Genomic DNA, 21,614 nt, shown 5'->3' on the forward strand with positions numbered 1-21,614 from the left:
AACCTCGTTTTTACTATTGAAAGCTTTTAAAAAATGAACCGCACCATACATTCTCCTACCAGGGACTGCCCAAGAAGTTTCCTGTTTAACCTCAGTCCTGAGCAGGTTAAAAACAAAAAAACAAAAAAATGAAAGAGCATATTTGTTCTGGGCGAAATCATGAACATAGTTAAGCTCAGCCTCTAGGAGCATATTCGGAACATTTTTTTGAAAATAATTTGTATATTAACATTTTCTAACACCTTAAAAGAGCAATTTGAAGAGAGCTCCATTGAAAATAGCAAAGTGATTCTGAGCATAGGTTCTTACACAGATGCATTATGTAGAAACCCTCAGTTCAGAGTTAACAGGGGAATCACTACACTTGAATCTTCATTGATATATATTCCACATATTATCATCGTCCACATGCCTACTTATCAAAACAGTAAGTTGGATTATTGTAGCTTTTCATTACTAAACAAGTGGCATGACAACCAACATTTCACTTAAATTGATTCTACACTTGGCTAGGAGAAGAGCTATCTGTATAAATTTCTAAGTGCTGTCATGCCTCCTGCTTCTTCGGAGCAGCCCCAGTATACAGCTGGCTTAGGTTTATTTCAGATTGCTATTAGTGAGCTGTAGTCAGTATTCTGCAGAAACTCTGATATCATTTGCATGAATGTCCCATGCACAGATTGATTCCATAATGCTGAGTGTCGAATCGCTCCTGCTCAACCTTAGTGAGGTTATGCTTAACTGGTGTAAGTACTTAATTTGAAGCTCCATCTCTCTTGGACAGACCTGCATGTTACAGGATTTTTCTCACCTCACTTCATCTGTTTTGATAAATATGTCCTTGATAACATCCCATTACCTTCTCTTACAATGGCCGTAGAACCTCAGTTTTGATGACGAAATGTGTCCTGCTCCAAAAATGTCTTGTTTTCTGCTTGTCACTACTTGCTTGGAACTACCTGCTCATTAATCATACAGCAGGTTGGTGATATTGTCATTCATTCTGGTATGTACAATTGTACAGGGTATGGATGCATGCTCTGATCTGTGTTCCCAAATTAATGTTAAGTACTTTGTGTACCATTTCCAGCTTAGGGCATCAAAAGCATTTCGGTAGCAATATAAATTAGTCTTCTCTTGCTTGTCTCTTTTTTTCCATGTGCTATAATACTGTGTAGGTGCCTTAAGGCCTGGCTGATTGGCAGAAATGCAGACTGATTAGGGCACACCATCATAGGAGCCCACATCTAAAAGCCTATGAGAGAGATGACTTACGATGTGGCTCAGCAATGAAAGCCGTCTGTACTAGGTATATCTGATAGAGACTTTTAGCTGAAGATCCTTACCTATGGATTCTCCCCAGACATCAGACTGGATTTTAAAGATTTTTCATGAGTAGTACCCCTGCGTGCTGGTAGATGGCGTTGATCGAATCCTTGTCCGCCCCGGAAATTATGTTGCAGTTCCTATATAGGTGCCACCCAGGCATGCCGACTTCAGTTCTTTTCTATCCACGCCAGCAAGCGCTGATCCGAAGAGAGCTAACCCTCAGTCACTTTTTAACAGTTTTTTCCCTCTACTTTTTGTCAAAATTCTTTCGAGATCACTCCTAGTGTGTCGAGTGATGTCATCTAGGAGGATTGGTTTCAATCCCTATCAATCTTCTCATTGGGCGATGTCCATGACGGATTCACACCTCGTGTGCTTATGGTGTTTGGAGCGTGACCGCGACCCAAAGTCATGCTCAGTGTGCCAGGTCATGCATCCAAAGGCTTTGAGGAAGCGGTCACCTAAGCTGATGGCGGCCAAGTACATGACTCCGCACAGGTCAAGGTTTCAGTCAAGAAGAAGATCCCAGAACCATTTGTTGAGTCCAAAGTCATCGTAGTCATGCTCAAAGTCCTCAAAGCTATCGGGTAAGTCGAGGCGTAATAAAACAAGCATTGGCAAAGCCCATTGGTCTCAGCAGTCCGAGAGCTATTGTCAATGTCCTTTAGCCATGAAGTGGAGTGGATATATGTGGTGTGGAATTGAAATATGTCTGATGTAAATATGTGGCATGGTGGAGTGGATTGTTTGCCGTTGAGTGGCACATAGTGGTGTTGAATTATGTGGAATGATGTTGAATTATATTGTGTGGATTGCTGTTATGTGGTGTGAAATCATGTGGGTTGGAGTGGAATTGTGTGGCGTTGTGTAGTGGAATTATGTGGCATGGTGTGCAGTGAAGTATGTGGATAGTAATTATGTGGTATTAAATGTAGTGGAATTAGTTTGTGTTGTGGAGTGGCATGCATTGAGTGGAATTATGTGGCATGGTGTTGAATTTTGTGGCATGATGTGGAATTTTGTGGTGTGGTTTGGATGTATGTGGTGTGTAGTGCAATTATGTGTTGTGGAGTGCAATTATATGGCATGGAATGGAATTGTGTGGAGTTGAATTCTGTTGAGTGGAATCCTGTGGCACTGAGCTAAATTCTATTGAGTGAAATTATGTGGCATGGTGGGGAGTATATTTATGTGGTGTGTTGCTATGTGGCGTGGAGTAGATTTATGTGGAGTGTAATTATGTGATGTGGAGTGTAATTATGTTGTGTGGTGTGGAATTATGTAAAGTGCAAATATGTGGCACTGTATGGAGTTGAACTTTGTGTAGTGTAATTATGTGTTTGCATCATCCTTTGCTCCTCCAAAGTACCTGAGAGGCAAACGTGAGGATGTTCACTTCCAGCTCAGCCTTTGTCACCTGTGTGATCTTGAGCATGTCTGTCAGTAGAGCATTAGAGACTTTTTGTAGGAAGCTGGCCTGATGTGTGGTTGACACGTATGGTGTTAGCACCTTATACCAAGTCCAGGAAGCCCCTATTAGTGAATGTAGGCAGTGTCTAGGAAGCCAGGGCACTCTAGAGGTAGTTGTGGATGAGCAGCCAAGTAGTCAAACAGAAACTTATCACACGTGAAAGAAACCACACAGTGTTACAAAAGGAAAGGTACTTTATTATAGTAACATCACACTAGATTACTTATAGGGAGTCCCCAAACTGGAGGTAAGTACACACTATATATATATATATATGTTCGATGGCATGTGTAGCTGCAGATACACATGCTGTGCACTGTTCCTGCCATCTAGTGTTGGGCTTGGAGTGTTAAAAGTTGTTTTTCTTCGAAGAAGTCTTTTCGAGTCACGGGACCGAGTGACTCCTCCCTTATGGCTCCATTGCGCATTGACGTCGACTCCATCTTAGATTGTTTTCCCCGCAAAGGGTGAGGTAGGAGTTGGTAAAGTAAGGATACTAGAAATATTGATTTTTTCTCTTGGATGCAATTACTGCTGACACCAAGGTTCTAAACAAACACTGAACGCGTGCTGCAACTAACGTGGTTCAGTTTTATAGAAAAGAAATTGCAGTGATCGCTGTAACTGCCAAACAATTAATGCGCGCTGAGAAATAGAAATACGAGCTCTTTCGAACAGTTAATGTGACCGGCGATTAAGGCTTCACGTTAATAGTGAACGTGTGCTATTTTCAACGCGGTTCAGTTTTTGGTGTGTTTTAAAATAGAAAAGCAGTGCCGGCACCCGTGGAACTTTAAACAAGTCTAGGAACTCATAAACATGCGCGTTTTGAAACACAACGGCAATAGAAACACGTACCGGCAGCCCAACAAGTACTGCACAGAACTGTCGGTTTTGCTTCATTTTGGGAAAAATCAAGTAACAAACACAATGAAAGCAATAAAAATAAAGCACTAAGAGCTCTTAAATCATAAACGTAACAATTGCGACAAATAACATACCAAGTGCAAGGAACTACCTGCCCATTTGTGATGTTGAAAGGGTGGTATCGTTGATATACCAATAAGGTTATAAAAGAACGTATTACGAAGAATTACATCTCTTCAAGGCATTGAATGAACAATTGCTATATGGACCTATGGGCTATGTGTAAATCCTTGAAGACCCATAGCGAGCATTATTAACGAAAGGTGTGTGCAATCGTAACGCTAAATGAAAAGTGCCCAACTGAATAATAGGTAATGCTGTACATCTCAGATTTCCTCAGGAAGAATTATACAGTATAATATTGTCTGATACTAAACATAGTATATCTCCCCAGCATCTCACCATAGAACTTGGTTATTCTGATACAAACACCGACTCCAAATCTAGAAAAAAGAACACCAAGACTGGTGTTATAAGAATCGGACTCACTCTCCAGTAGTGGCTATTAAGTGTAAGGAAGATCAGTCTTACAAGCCACACAGGATTTGATGGACCTATCGAAATTGTAACATACAAAACCCCACCATTTGATTAAAACTCTATACCTTTCACAGTTGACATTGCAACTCCGAAGAAACAGAGGGGGAGTAATCTAAGAAGAAGATGGAAGAGAGACTAGCCAAACGCATTCAGAGAGCTGAATCAATTTTTGAAATCGTCATCAATACTCAAAATCAGGGGCAACGGTCAATAAGTGCAGGAACGGTTCCGAAGAATAATGTCAAACATTTGTTTTTGCAATTGGAACGTCTTATGAAAAAAGAAATTTCTAAAAGTTGGGAAATAATAACATTACAAAAATACATACAAGTAGGCAGAGTCCCGAGAGGACTGAGGATTTTCATCTTACCTAATCATTCAGATACAAGTCCCGAAATGCTTGAAGAATGGGGTATGAATACTATGGAATGTTCAAAACGTATGATGGAGATTTTAATTAAATATGCCAAACATGATATTGAAAAACTAAGACTAAACATTAAAGAACTTGAAGAACAAATAGCGATGTTAGACCAAGAAGAGGAAAAGGAAAAATGTAAAAAAAAAAAAAAAAACATGAATATCTTCCTTGATAAATATGAAAATCAAATAGAGGAATATTAAAAAAAGTAAGTTTCTGAGAGATGCACAAGACTATGAATCGGGACGAATTCTCACGTGTGCCAAAAGATTTGACATATTGAAACAACAGCTTCACGCGGGACAGATAGATTTGGATCAGACCAAAAATACAGAAACGAGTGGATCGGAAACAGATCTGAGTGAAGGTGAAAGTACAAGTGAAAATACAAGAAAAACTACTTTTTTAGACGAAATGAAACTGGTATATCTGGACCAAACAACATAGAGGAACAGAGGAAGAGGTGGCAGAGGCCAGGGGTGGCGAGACCCTACTGGAGGAGGAAGACGAGGCAGAGCAAATGGAAAAGATTATATGCTTCGCAGTCGGAAAGACCAATAAATCTACAGCTTTCAAAGTCTGAAGTTGGACAATCTGAAAATTTGATTGTCAATCTATAAAAATATGGACTAAGCAAAGTTGAAACAGCAGTGCTATCAAAGGGTCTAAGTTTTTGCCCGGAGAAACATCAAGATTTCGTTCAAACAAGAATTGATCTGTACAAGTTTATAACAAAATTAAAACTGGCAAAATGCTTTTCTAAACTAGGCCCTACCATGATATAAGAAGTAGGTTGGATGTCTGACGAATTAGATCTAAATATTGAACAAGGTATCGATGTAAAAACAATGTATGACTTGACGCACAATTTGAGAGATGAAGAGTTGACTGAAACGGAAATATTGGCCACATTGGGCATTGAGACAGATTACAGTGTCAAAACGAAATTTAAACCTAAATCCAAATTCTGCCCATCTCTATCCCCAGGAAATAAAATTGACATATTTCATGACTTGGTGGTTAATGATCTAGAGAATTTACAATCCCCTCATAAACAAGATAAGGACAATCTGACAAAGGAACAACGACAAGCATTGAAAGGTTTAATGGATAACCAAACAATAGTGATTAAACCTGCAGATAAGGGGGGCAATATTGTAATTCTAAATAAGAATGATTATGTAGAAGAAGCACTGAGACAATTGAATATGAATGTGAACTATTGCAAATTGACGCATAATCCTATCAATGACCTAATATGGGATCTGAATGAAAGATTAGAAAAATGGTATTCAGAAGGATTAATTAGTTATGATGAGAAATTAAATATGACGAATAATAATCCAATCATGCCAACAATATATTTCCTGCCTAAAATCCATAAAACCTTAGATAAACCTCCCGGCAGGCCCATTATATCAAGTTGTGGTTCATTGTATGAAGGTATTTCAAACTATATAGATTACTTTCTGGCCCCATTGGTAAAAAGGTTGAATTCATACATACAAGATGCTGGAGATTTCTTAAGAGCATTGGATGGTGTAGTATGGCAACCTGATTATTTGTTGTTCACAATAGATGTTGTGTCATTGTATACCTCCATTTCACACAAGGGGGGGATAAATGCAGTGAAATTTTTTCTGTGGCAAAAAAGCATTCATTTCCTGAAACATTCAGAGATGCTATTGGAAATGATAGGAATAGGTCTCAACAATAACATTTTTCTGTTTAATCATCAGATTTATAAACAAATCTGTGGGACAGCGATGGGAATGACCTTCTCCCCGAGTTATGCAAATCTCACAATGGGTTGGTGGGAAAGTTGCGTAGCTTGGGTACAAGAGAACGATAGATACATGGATAAGGTGATCATGTGGCTTCGCTACATAGATGACCTGTTCCTGATTTGGCATGGAACTACAAGAGAATTTGAGGATTTTTTTTGTATACTAAACAACAACGATGCAGTATTATAGTTTACATACAAAATCAGTGATAGCTTGATTGAATTTTTAGATGTGCAAGTACATATTGTAGCAGGAACATTACAGACCACATTATGTAGGAAACCTACGGCAACTAATAGTATCTTACATGGTACTAGTTTCCACCCTAGGTCTCTGATTAGAAGTATCCCTTATGGTGAATTTATTTGTATTAGAAGGAACTGTTCGGATGAACAGGACATGAATGACAAATTTAGTGAAACCAGACAAAGGTTTATCAATAGGGGATACACCTTGGAATCAATCAAACAAGGAGAATTGAAGGCAAGGAAAAAAAACAGTAATCAGGTGTTGGCTCAAAAAAGTAATGTGTTAGAACATTCAGAACATAATAAGAATGAGATTAGATTAATTTTGGATTACAGTAAAGAAAACCATCAAATTGTAAAAGTTTGGAAAAAATATTGGCATCTAATTCAAAAAGATATTGATATTGGACAACGGGTTGGCACTTGTCCTTCCATCACATATCAGAGAGTACCATCTTTAAAAGACATGTTAGTAAAAAGCCACTTTGAGTCGCCCAAAACTTTTGATTGGTTTACAGGGGGTAACAAAGGCTTTTTCTGTTGTAGGAAATGCAAAGCATGCAAAATTGGCTTTGAGAAAAAGTTCGTAACAGATTTCAGATGTAAAGATTTAGTGATAAAAGAAAAATATTACATGTGAAACTTCCTTTGTGGTATATGTTTTGGAATGCTGATGTGGTCTGAAATATGTGGGCAGCACCATATGCCCCCTACAAAAGCGCATCCTAGAACACATAAGGGCAGTACAAAATGAGGACATGACGTATGCTATAACAAAACATCTGAAAACTCACTCAGACCTAAATTGGATGACCATGAAATATTATGGTATTGCAACTATACAAAAACATGAACGAGTAGGTGACAGGGTTCAGAAATTAGGACGTTTGGAGTCTAAATACATCATCAAATTAAAAACTAAGACGCCGTATGGAATTAATTACGATGAGGAGTTGTATTGTCATTTATAATTTTGAAATAATCATGAGATGTTACTGTCTTTGTACTAAATTAGGAAAAGTTTGTTACAATTTTGATATGGGGTAAAAAGAGGGGCAATCATCCCCGTAATGAATTAAGGCATAAATATGTTTTGTTGTTGATGAACAATCATTATGGATTTATAATAAGTAAAAGCATGACAGTAGAACATTATATACAATGTAATATGCATAGTGTAGTAGGACTCCTAGTAGTTATGATCTTGTTTTTGGGTTGCATTGAGATATCACATGGTTGTTTTAACATTTTGGGTGCACATAAATTAATTTGCTTATCTGTTATATTAGTAACACTTTTGGGGTAAGTTCTATGTTATTGGTGATGTGTTGTAGCACAAGACATGTTATATAAAACAACATATCCCAGAATGCCACATAAAGGCATGGCTTAGTGGAAGAGTATAAATAGAACATGGATTGGAGTAATAAGTTACCGTGATCAAGACCGAGAAGGTCGAAACGCGTTGGTGTTAGTTGGTGGGGATGTTTCTTCATTGAATTAAAGAGGATTAATTACAATTCTGTGAGTGTGGCATCTTTAACTTGAATGTTAAGTTGGCAAAATGATTTATGGGAACAGGTCCTTCCTCGATGCCTGCACCGACGAGTAGAGCGCGCCCTTTTTGTGGATCTGTTGGAGCTATATATATATATATATATATATATATATATATATACAGGGAGTGCAGAATTATTAGGCAAATGAGTATTTTGACCACATCATCCTCTTTATGCATGTTGTCTTACTCCAAGCTGTATAGGCTCGAAAGCCTACTACCAATTAAGCATATTAGGTGATGTGCATCTCTGTAATGAGAAGGGGTGTGGTCTAATGACATCACCACCCTATATCAGGTGTGCATAATTATTAGGCAACTTCCTTTCCTTTGGCAAAATGGGTCAAAAGAAGGACTTGACAGGCTCAGAAAAGTCAAAAATAGTGAGATATCTTGCAGAGGGATGCAACACTCTTAAAATTGCAAAGCTTCTGAAGCGTGATCATCGAACAATCAAGCGTTTCATTCAAAATAGTCAACAGGGTCGCAAGAAGCGTGTGGAAAAACCAAGGCGCAAAATAACTGCCCATGAACTGAGAAAAGTCAAGCGTGCAGCTGCCACGATGCCACTTGCCACCAGTTTGGCCATATTTCAGAGCTGCAACATCACTGGAGTGCCCAAAAGCACAAGGTGTGCAATACTCAGAGACATGGCCAAGGTAAGAAAGGCTGAAAGGCTGAAAGACGACCACCACTGAACAAGACACACAAGCTGAAACGTCAAGACTGGGCCAAGAAATATCTCAAGACTGATTTTTCTAAGGTTTTATGGACTGATGAAATGAGAGTGAGTCTTGATGGGCCAGATGGATGGGCCCGTGGCTGGATTGGTAAAGGGCAGAGAGCTCCAGTCCGACTCAGACGCCAGCAAGGTGGAGGTGGAGTACTGGTTTGGGCTGGTATCATCAAAGATGAGCTTGTGGGGCCTTTTCGGGTTGAGGATGGAGTCAAGCTCAACTCCCAGTCCTACTGCCAGTTCCTGGTAGACACCTTCTTCAAGCAGTGGTACAGGAAGAAGTCTGCATCCTTCAAGAAAAACATGATTTTCATGCAGGACAATGCTCCATCACACGCGTCCAAGTACTCCACAGCGTGGCTGGCAAGAAAGGGTATAAAAGAAGGAAATCTAATGACATGGCCTCCTTGCTCACCTGATCTGAACCCCATTGAGAACCTGTGGTCCATCATCAAATGTGAGATTTACAAGGAGGGAAAAAGTACACCTCTCTGAACAGTGTCTGGGAGGCTGTGGTTGCTGTTGCACGCAATGTTGATGGTGAACAGATCAAAACACTGACAGAATCCATGGATGGCAGTCTTTTGAGTGTCCTTGCAAAGAAAGGTGGCTATATTGGTCACTGATTTGTTTTTGTTTTGTTTTTGAATGTCAGACATGTATATTTGTGAATGTTGAGATGTTATATTGGTTTCACTAGTAATAATAAATAATTGAAATGGGTATATATTTGTTTTTTGTTAAGTTGCCTAATAATTATGCACAGTAATAGTCACCTGCACACACAGATATCCCCCTAACATAGCTAAAACTAAAAACAAACTAAAAACTACTTCCAAAAATATTCAGCTTTGATATTAATGAGTTTTTTGGGTTCATTGAGAACATGGTTGTTGTTCAATAATAAAATTAATCCTCAAAAATACAACTTGCCTAATAATTCTGCACTCCCTGTATATGTTTGATGGCATGTGTAGCTGCAGATACACATGCTGTGCATTATCCTGCCATCTAGTGTTGGGCTCGGAGTGTTACAAGTTGTTTTTCTTCGAAGAAGTCTTTTCAAGTCACAAGACCGAGGGACTCCCCCCCCCTTTTCGCTCCATTGCGCATGGGCGTCGACTCCATCTTAGATTGTTTTCTTTCCGCCATCGGGTTCGGACGTGTTCATCTTCGCTCCGTATTTCGAATCTGGAAAGTTAGCTAAACATCAAAAATTCGACGGTATTGTTTGCGCTCTGTACTGGTTTAGTGTTAGTATATCGACACCGATAGTAGAATCGCTCCTTAGTTCGGCCCGACCGCGTCCATCGTCGAAACTAATGGACCGGACCCCCTTCCGCTTCTGCCCGAATTGCCACGCGAAGTATCCTTATACAGACCAACACTTGGTCTGTAACCTGTGTCTATCACCGGAACACAAGGAGGATACCTGCGAGGCCTGCCGGGCATTTCGATCGAAAAAGACCCTACGCGATCGAAGAGCCAGAAGACTGCAAATGGCGTAGACACCGGCAGAACAGTTCGACGTCGAAGAGGAGGAAAGAATCTCCATACAAGAAACGGACTCAGATGACTCCGAAAGTGAGCTACCGATGACAACGCAGAAAACTGTGAGTAAAACTGCCCCATCCAAGACTCACTCCAAAATCATAAAGGCCAAGGGGATGCCACCGCCAACAGGCCATGGCTTAACCCATCGAAAACACGGTGACCAACCATCGGCACCGAAAAAGGCCTCACAACTGCCAAAGACATCCGACTCCGGTCGAGATTACGGCTCCGAACGATCTCGACACCAAGAGTTCGACACACCCAACGTGAAAAAAGTTGTTTCAGAACCGAAAAAGACTATTTCGAAACCTTCGGTACCGAAAAAGGCAGCCTCGGAGCCGAAATTGTGCTCTTACACGGAAGAGCACAGATTTTCCAGCCAAATGCAAGAACATAGATTTGAGCAGGAAATAAGTATGGGGGAACCAGACCATACTCAAAGGAGTCTGCACATCCAGAAAGAGACTGGTAAAATACAAACTCTTCCTCCAATTAAAATAAAAAGAAAGCTGGCATTTCAGGAGACAGAAATGCAGCCAAAGGCAAAGGTGGCAAAAGATAAAACACCACCACCAAGGTTTTCGCCACAGCCTTCTCCACTACATTCACCACAGCTGTCCCCGGTAACAACACCCCCAACGCAGTCACCAACACACATGGGGATGACACAGGATGCATGGGACTTATATGATGCACCGGTCTCCGACAGCAGTCCCGATTGTTACCCAACAAGGCCGTCACCTCCAGAGGACAGCACTGCATATATGCAGGTATTATCAAGGGCAGCTACTTTCCACAATGTAGCAATGGATGCGGAGCCAATAGAGGATGATTTCCTATTTAACACCTTGGCATCCACCCACAGTTCCTACCAAAGTCTGCCAATGCTCCCAGGCATGCTCAAGCATGCAAAACAGGTCTTCCAGGACCCAGTCAAAGGAAGAGCTATCACTCCTAGGGTGGAGAAAAAATACAAACCTCCCCCAACGGACCCTGTGTTTATAACACAGCAACTGACACCAGATACAGTGGTCGTGGGAGCAGCAAGAAAGAGGGCAAACTCCCAATCATCAGGAGACGCACCACCGCCTGACAAGGAAAGTCGGAAGTTCGATGCTGCGGGCAAACGAGTGGCAGCACAGGCAGCCAATCAATGGTAGATTGCCAACTCGCAAGCTCTACTGGCTCGCTACGACAGGGCACACTGGGACGAGATGCAACACATTATACAGCACTTCCCCAAGGAACACCAGAAACGTGCCCAACAGGTTGTTGAAGAAGGACAAGCAATTTCCAACAACCAGATAAGGTCTGCATTGGACTCTGCAGTGTTGACACGGACAGTCAACACGGCGGTAACCATTCGCAGGCATGCATGGTTACGGAGCTCAGGTTTTAAACCGGAAATCCAGCAAGCTGTGTTAAATATGCCTTTTAACCAGGAACAATTGTTTGGGCTGGAGGTGGACACGGCAATTGAGAAACTAAAGAAGGACACAGACACGGCCAAAGCCACGGGCGCGCTCTACTCCCCACAAAGCAGAGGCACTTTTAAAAGGCCACAATTTAGAGGGGGGTTTTGTACTCAAACCCCAGAGCCTTCCACCTCCCAAACCAGACCCACCTATCAGGGGCAGTACCAGAGTGGAGGGTTTTGAGGCTCATACAGGGGTGGACAATTCCCAAGACCAAGGGGAAAATTCCAAAGCCCTAAAACAACTCAAGCCAAACAGTAACTTCAATGTCACAAGCCCCCAACACTTAACACCAGTGGGGGGGAGACTTACTGCATTCTACAAAAACTGGACAAACATAACTACAGACACATGGGTCCTAGCCATTATCCAACATGGTTATTGCATAGAATTCATAAATTTCCCACCAGATGTGCCCCCAAGAGCACACAATATGTCCAAACAGCACTTAGACCTGTTACAGCTAGACGTCCAAGCAAAAACAAACAATAGAACTAGTACCCAACCATCAAAAAGGAACAGGTGTCTACTCCCTATATTTCCTAATTCCAAAGAAAGTCAAAACGTTGAGACCCATATTAGACCGCAGAACGCTGAATCTCTATATCAAATCAGATCACTTCCACATGGTAACACTTCAAGACGTGATTCCCTTGCTCAAAAAACAGGACTACATGTCAACGTTAGATCTCAAGGATGCATATTTCCACATACCCATACATCCTTCTCACAGGGAATACTTAAGGTTTGTAATCCAGGGCGTGCATTACCAATTCAAGGTGTTACCGTTCGGGATAACAACAGCCCCAAGGGTATTCACAAAATGCCTTGCAGTAGTAGCCGCTCATATAAGGAGACAGCACATGCACGTATTCCCATACTTAGACGATTGGTTAATAAAAACCAGCACTCAGCAACAGTGTCTTCTTCACACGCAATACTTTATAGAAACTCTACACAAACTAGGGTTTTCGATAAATTACCAAAAATCACATCTAAAACCATCCCAGATACAACAATACTTGGGAGCAACACTCAACACACAAAAGGCGATTGCCACTCCAAGTCCGCAAAGAGTACAAGCGTTCCAGAGTATAGCATTAAACATGCAGCCAAACCAACACTACCAGGTGAAGTTTCTAATGAAACTTCTAGGCATGATATCTTCATGCATAGCCATTGTCCCAAACGCAAGACTACACATGCGGCCCTTTCAACAGTGCCTAGCAAAACAATGGACACAAGCACAGGGTCAACTTCAAGATCTAGTGTTGATAGACCGCCAAACACACTTCTCGCTTCAATGGTGGAATCCTATAAATTTAAACCAAGGGCGGCCATTCCAAGACCCAGTGCCTCAATACGTGATCACAACAGATGCTTCCATGATGGGGTGGGGAGCACACCTCAACCAGCACAGTATACAGGGACAATGGGACATTCAACAAAAACAACTGCACATAAATCAGTTAGAACTGTTGGCAGTGTTTCTAGCATTGAAAGCATTTCAACCACTGATAGCCCACAAACACATTCTTGTCAAAACCGACAACATGACAACAGTGTATTACCTCAACAAACAAGGAGGGACACACTCGTCACAACTGTGTCTCTTAGCACAGACAATTTGGCATTGGGCGATTCACAATCACATTCGCCTAATAGCACAATACATCCCAGGCATTCAAATCCAGTTAGCCGACAATCTCAGTCGAGATCACCAACAAACACACGAATGGGAAATTCATCCCCAGATACTACAAGATTACTTTCTACGCTGGGGAACACCAAAAATAGACCTATTTGCAACAAAAGAAAACGCAAAACGCCAAAACTTCGCGTCCAGGTACCCACACCCTCTGTCCAAGGGCAATGCGTTATGGATCAGTTGGTCAGGGATATTTGCTTACACTTTTCCCCCTCTCATTCCTTATCTGGTAAACAAACTGAGTCAAAACAGACTCAAACTAATACTCATAGCACCAACCTGGGCTCGCCAACCGTGGTACACAACACTGCTGGACCTATCAGTAGTACCTCACGTCAAAGTACCAAACAGGCCAGATCTGTTAACTAAACACAAACAATAGATCAGACACCCGAATCCAGCATCGCTCAATCTAGCAATCTGGCTCCTGAAGTCTTGGAATTTGGACACTTAGACCTTACACAAGAATGTATGGAGGTCATTAAACAAGCTAGGAAACCTACTACAAGACATTGTTATGCAAACAAATGGAAAAGATTTGTTTACTATTGCCACAATAATCAAATTCAACCACTACATGCTTCCGCAAAGAACATTGTAAGTTACTTATTACACTTACAAAAGTCTAAACTAGCATTCTCTTCTATTAAAATACATCTCACAGCAATATCTGCCTATCTGCAGATTACACATTCAACATCACTTTTTAGAATCCCAGTTATCAAAGCATTTATGGAGGGATTGAAGAGAATCATACCCCTGAGAACACCACCAGTACCTTTGTGGAACCTTAATATTGTATTAACACGACTCATGGGACCACCATTTGAACCCATGCACTCTTGTGAAATGCAATACTTAACTAGGAAGGTAGCCTTCCTAATAGCTATCACATCTCTTAGAAGAGTAAGTGAAATACAAGCATTTACTATACAAGAACCCTTTATACAAATACATAAACATAAAGTGGTTCTCCGTACAAATCCCAAATTTTTACCAAAAGTTATATCCCCATTCCACCTAAACCAAACAGTGGAGCTCCCAATCTTCTTTCCACAACCAGACTCAGTAGCCGAAAGAGCCTTACATACGTTAGACATAAAAAGAGCACTGATGTATTACATTGACAGGACAAACCAGTTTCACAAAACAAAACAATTGTTTGTAGCCTCCCAAAAACCTCATGCAGGAAATCCTATATCCAAACAAGGCATTGCCAGATGGATAGTGAAATGTATTCAAACCTGCTATATTAAAGCAAAAAGAGATCTACCTATTACACCAAGGGCGCATTCCACTAGGAAAAAAGGCGCCACAATGTCTTTTCTAGGGAATATACCTATGACAGAAATTTGTAAGGCAGCCACATGGTCCACGCCTCATACATTCACAAAACATTACTGTGTAGATGTGTTAACAACACAACAAGCCACAGTAGGACAGGCTGTATTACGAACATTATTTCAGACAACTTCAACTCCTACAGGCTAAGCCACCGCTTTTAGGGAGATTACTGCTTATTAGTCTATGCACAGCATTTGTATCTGCAGCTTCACATGCCATTGAACAGAAAATGTCACTTACCCAGTGTACATCGGTTCGTGGCATGAGACGCTGCAGATTCACATGCGACCTCCCCTGCAGCCTGTAGCCGTTATAAGTTGAATGATAATTGTAAATTTGTAAATAAATACTATTTTAATACACATTATGTACATACATACTTACTCCATTGCATGGGCACATTTAGTATATTCACAACTCCTACCTCACCCTCTGTGGGGAAAACAATCTAAGATGGAGTCGACGCCCATGCGCAATGGAGCCGAAAGGGAGGAGTCCCTTGGTCTCGTGACTCGAAAAGACTTCTTCGAGGAAAAACAACTTGTAACACTCCGAGCCCAACACTAGATGGCAGGATAATGCACAGCATGTGAATCTGCAGCGTCTCATGACACGAACAGATGTACACTGGGTAAGTGACATTATATATATATATATATATATATATATATATATATATATATATATATATTCGATGGCATGTGTAGCTGCAGATACACATGCTGTGCACTGTTCCTGCCATCTAGTGCTGGGCTCAGAGTGTTACAAGTTGTTTTTCTTTGAAGAAGTCTTTTCGAGTCACAGGACCGAGTGACTCCTCCCTTTCGGCTCCATTGCGCATGGGCATCGACTCCATCTTAGATTGTCTTCTTTCCGCCATCGGGTTCGGGCGTGTTCCTCTTCGCTCGGTGATTCGAATCGGGAAAGTATTAAAATCATTGAAAAACCGTTGGTATTGTTGCGTTCGGGAAAAATCTTCTACCGATACATCAGCACCGACGAGACAACCGTTTCGGTGGCCCTTGGGGACTTCCGCGCCCTGCCGAGGCCTGGTTGGCCCAGCCACACCCGTCGTCAAAGCCTCATGGACTGGACCCCCTTCCGTTTCTGTCCGACGTGCCACGCTAAATATCCATATACAGACCAGCATCGGGTCTGTAATCTGTGTCTGTCACCGGAGCACAGAGAGGATACTTGCGAGGCCTGCAAAGCCTTTCTGTTGAAAAAGACCTTGAGAGATCGGAGGGCGAGACGCATGCAGATGGCATCGAAATCATCGCAACACCTCGACATTGAAGAGGAGGAGATGGCTATCTCCATCCAGGGATCGGAATCGGCCGACTCCGACGGAAACCGACCGCCGACAGCAGGCCAAAAAGTGAGTACGCCTGCCCCGACCCAACCCCAAACTCAGCCGAAGAAACAAAAGGCCTCGGGGACGCCACTGCCTGAAGGCCATGGCTCGACCCATAATAAAAGCGGTGACCAAGCAACACCTTCGGCACCGAAAAAGGCCAAAAAAGTGCCAAAGTCATCCGACTCGAGCCGAGATCCTGGCATCGAAAAAAGTCGACATCGCCTTGTCGAAGCCACTAAGCCTCGAAAGAACCTTTCGGAGCCGATACCAAACATCACCATGGGCATTTTGTTGCCGAGAAAACCGGCTTCAGAGCCGAAAAAGACCTCTTACACAGAGGAACATGGGCTCTCCAAACAACTGAAGGAGAGACACATATCTGAAGAGGAGCTGGACATCGAAGAGTTTGGCAAAACGCAGGCACGGATTCAGATTCAAAAGGATACTGGAAAGATCCAAACTGCCCCTCCTCTCAAATTTAAGAGAAACCTGGCTTTTCAAACACAGACACAGACAGAGACTGAGACTGATCAGCCAAGAGCTAAAGTGGCTAGAGAGAAATCACCAACTCGCCACTTCTCGCCAGAAATTTCTCCACCACATTCGCCACAAAGGACAGGGTCACCAATTGGCACGCCCACTGCACAGTCACCCACACATACTGTGCATACGCAGGATGATGGAGACCCCTGGGACCTCTACGATCCCCCTGTCTCGGACAGTAGCCCTGAGTGCTACCCCTCAAAACCATCTCCACCAGAGGATAGCACCTCGTACACCTAAGTCTTGGCCAGGGCTGCCACATTCCATAATGTCAGTATGCATTCGGAACCATTGGAGGATGACTTCCTCTTCAATACCCTGGCTTCCACGCATGCGTCATACCAGAGCCTGCCTATGCTACCAGGCATGCTTAAGCATGCACAGAAAGTGTTTCAAGAGCCGGTAAAGGGAAGAGCTATCACACGAAAAATCGTACAAACCTCCCTAGTCGGACCCAATGTTCATTACGCAGCAACTCCCACCGGACTCTGTAGTGGTTGGTGCCGCAAGGAAACGTGCAAACTCGCAATTATCAGGAGACGCGCCACCTCCTAATAAAGAGAGTCGCAAATTTGACGCAGGGGGGAAGAGAGTGGCGTCACAAGTTGCCAACCACTGGCGTATCGCAAATTCGCAGGTCCTCCTCGCCCGTTACGACCGAGCTCACTGGGATGAAATGAGTGACATCATTCAACATCTACCTAAAGTGTATCAAAAACGGGCTCAACAAGTAGTAGAGGAAGGGCAAGCCATCTCCAACAATCAGATTCGTTCGGCACTGGATTCCGCTGACACTACCGCAAGAACTGTAAACACAGCAGTCACAATCAGGAGACATGCTTGGTTACGAAACTCAGGATTCAAACCGGAAATACAGCAGGCAGTATTAAACATGCCATTTAATCAGCAGCAACTGTTTGGGCCGGAAGTGGACACAGCCATCGAAAAGATGAAGAAAGACACTGACACGGCCAAAGCCATGGGCACGCTCTACTCTTCCCAGTATAGAGGGACATTTAGGAAACCACAATTTAGGGGAGGTTTTAGACAGCAACCTTCAGAGGCATCCACCTCTCAAGCAAAACCCACCTACCAGTCCCAGTATCAGAGAGGGGGGTTTTACGAATCCTTCAGGGGACAATTCCCAAGATCAAGGGGAAAGTTTCAGACCACCAAGCAGGCCCCCAGCAACAAACAGTGACTTCAATGTCACACTTCCTAAACACACATCACCAGTAGGGGGAAGATTAACACTTTACCACAAACATTGGTCAGAAATAACCACGAACACATGGGTTCTATTATCCAACATGGTTACTGCATAGAGTTCACACATTTCCCTCCAGATGTTCCCCCAAGAGCGCACAAACTGTCGGCACAACATCTAGACCTGTTACAAATAGAGGTACACGCGCTATTAACAAAACAAGCCATAGAACTAGTACCTCACCACCAAAAAGGAACAGGGGTTTATTCCCTAAATTCCTTATTCCCAAAAAAGACAAAACACTAAGACCAATTTTAGATCTCAGGACATTAAACCTCTTCATCAAATCAGAACACTTCCACATGGTCACACTACAAGATGTAGTTCCCTTACTAAAATATGGAGAATACATGGCAACACTGGATCTAAAGGGTGCGTATTTCCATATACCCATCCATCCATCTCACAGAAAATACCTCAGATTTGTCATACAGGGCAAACATTACCAATTCAAGGTACTGCCCTTCGGGATAACAACAGCACCCATGCATTGCTATTGTCCCAAACGCACGGCTACACTTGCGGCTCTTACAGCAGTGCCTAGCAAAACAATGGACGCAGGCACAGGGTCAACTTCAGGATCTAGTGTTGATAGACCGCCAAACATACTTTTCGCTTCAATGGTGGAACCCTATAACTTTAAACAAAGGGCGGCCATTTCAAGACCCGGTGCCTCACGCCATTCTCACAACAGATGCTTCAATGATTGGTTGGGGAGCACACCTCAACAATCACAATATAAAAGGACAATGGGACAATCAACAAAGACAACTACACATAAATCACTTAGAACTGCTAGCGGTCTCCCTAGCACTAAAAGCCTTTCAACCCCTTCTAGTCCACAAACACATTCTTGTCAAGACAGACAATATGACAACAATGTACTATCTAAACAAACAAGGGGGGACACACTTGTCACAACTATGCCTCCTGGCACAAAACATTTGGCATTGGGCAATTCACAACAACATTCGCCTCATAGCGCAATATATACCAGGCATTCACAATCAGCTAGTCGGCAATCTCAGTGGAGATCACCAGCAAATTCACGAGTGGGGAATAAACCCCCAGATACTACCAAAAAAACTTTCACCACTGGGGGACACCAGACATAGGTCTGTTCGCAACAAAACAAAACGCAAAATGCCAAAACTTCGTATCCAGATACCCACACCCTGAGTCCAAGGGCAATGCTCTATGGATCAATTGGTCAGGGATATTTGCTTACGCTTTTCCTCCTCTCCCACTCATTCCCTTTCTAGTCAACAAACTGAGTCAAAACAAACTCAAACTAATACTTATAGCACCAACATGGGCTCGCCAACCATGGTACACCACACTGTTGGACCTCTCAGTAGTACCTTACATCAAACTCCCAAACAGACCAGATCTGTTAACACAACACAAACAACAGATCAGACACCCCAATCCAGCATCGCTCAACCTAGCAATCTGGCTCCTGAGGTCTTAGAATTTGGCTATCTAAACCTTTCAAATGAGTGTATGGAAGTCATTAAACAGGCAAGAAAACCAACAACAAGGCATTGTTATGCTAATACATGGAAAAGGTTTGTTTTCTACTGCCAAGCAAACCAAATCACACCGTTAGATGCCTCCATACAAAACATTGTGAGTTATTTACTACACCTACAAAAAGCAAATCTAGCTTTTCCTCAATCAAAATTCATCTCACTGCAATCTCTGCTTACCTGCAGATTAAACATACAAAGTCACTTTTTAGAATACCAGTTATTAAAGCCTTTATGGAAGGACTAAAAAGGATCATACCTCCAAGAACCCCACCAGTGCCCTCGTGGAATCTTAATATTGTACTTACACGACTCATGGGCCCACCTTTTGAACCCATGCATTCTTGCCTAATCCAATTCTTAACCTGGACGGTAGCATTTTTAATAGCCATCACTTTACCACGAAGAGTTAGTGAAATACAGGCGTTCACTATCGAAGAACCGTTTATACAAGTACACAAACATAAAGTGGTCCTCCACACTAATCCAAAATTTCTACCAAAAGTCATTTCACCGTTTCATTTAAACCAAACTTTAGAACTTCCAGTCTTCTTCCCACAGCGGGGCTCAGTAGCAGAAAGAGCACTGCATACATTAGGTATAAAAAGAGCACTAATGTACTATATAGACAGAACAAAACCATTTCGTAAAAATAAGCAATTGTTCGTTGCTTTCCAAAAACCCCATGCTGGTAATCCCATATCCAAACAGGGCATAGCCACATGGATAGTCAAATTCATACAAACCTGTTACCTCAAAGCTAAAAGAGAGTTACTCATTACACCAAAGGCACACTCCACTAGAAAGAAAGGAGCAACAATGGCCTTGCTAGGTAACATACCAATGACAGAGATTTGTAAGGCAGCCACTTGGTCTACACCTCATACGTTTACCAAACACTACTGTGTAGATGTGTAGCAACACAACAAGCCACAGTAGGACAGGCTGTACTAAGAACATTATTTCAAACGACTTCAACTCCTACAGGCTGATCACCGCTTTGGGGAGGATTACTGCTTTGTAGTCTATGCACAGCATGTGTATCTGCAACTACACATGCCATCGAACGGAAAATGTCACTTACCCAGTGTACATCTGTTCGTGGTATGTTCCACTGCAGATTCACATGCGCCCTCCCACCTCCCCGGGAGCCTGTAGCCGTTTAAGTCGCAATTGTAGATTGTATATATGTAAATAAACATTCCTTTTGCACAAACTATGTACATACAAATCTATTCTATTGCATGGACATCTTTAGTATTCTCATTCTACCACTCCTACCTCACCCTTTGCGGGAAAACAATCTAAGATGGAGTTGATGCCCATGCGCAATGGAGCCGAAAGGGAGGAGTCACTCGGTCCCGTGACTCGAAAAGACTTCTTCGAGGAAAAACAACTTGTAACACTCCGAGCCCAACACTAGATGGCAGGAACAGTGCACAGCATGTGAATCTGCAGCGGAACATGCCACGAACAGATGTACACTGGGTAAGTGACATTTTCCATATATGTATATGTATATATAGGAAGAAGTGACTCAAACAGATGATCTCATTAAAGAACAAAAATATATTTCTACTACAACGTTTCAGCTTCCGCCTTCCTCAGGTAGTACAAGATGGTTTGCTCAGTGGCTGCACAGCAAAAAATCCACTGTGCAGCCACTGAGCAAACCATCTTGTACTACCTGAGGAAGGCGGAAGCTGAAACATTGTAGTAGAAATATATTTTTGTTCTTTAATGAGATCATCTGTTTGAGTCACTTCTTTCTTGGATATTACATTTTCTTGTGGCTCTTTGTATCCTTTGGGATCCAGATT

General features: G+C 42.2%; 1 protein-coding gene across 2 annotated transcripts in view; it reads left to right on the forward strand.

Annotated features, from left to right (window-relative positions):
- NBR1 (NBR1 autophagy cargo receptor) overlaps positions 1-21,614 on the forward strand; it is a 751,844-nt gene that overhangs the window by 441,181 nt on the left and 289,049 nt on the right. The gene's annotated exons all lie outside the window — the stretch shown is intronic.

The sequence above is a fragment of the Pleurodeles waltl genome, chromosome 6, assembly GCF_031143425.1.
Source record: "Pleurodeles waltl isolate 20211129_DDA chromosome 6, aPleWal1.hap1.20221129, whole genome shotgun sequence".
NCBI lineage: Eukaryota > Metazoa > Chordata > Amphibia > Caudata > Salamandridae > Pleurodeles > Pleurodeles waltl.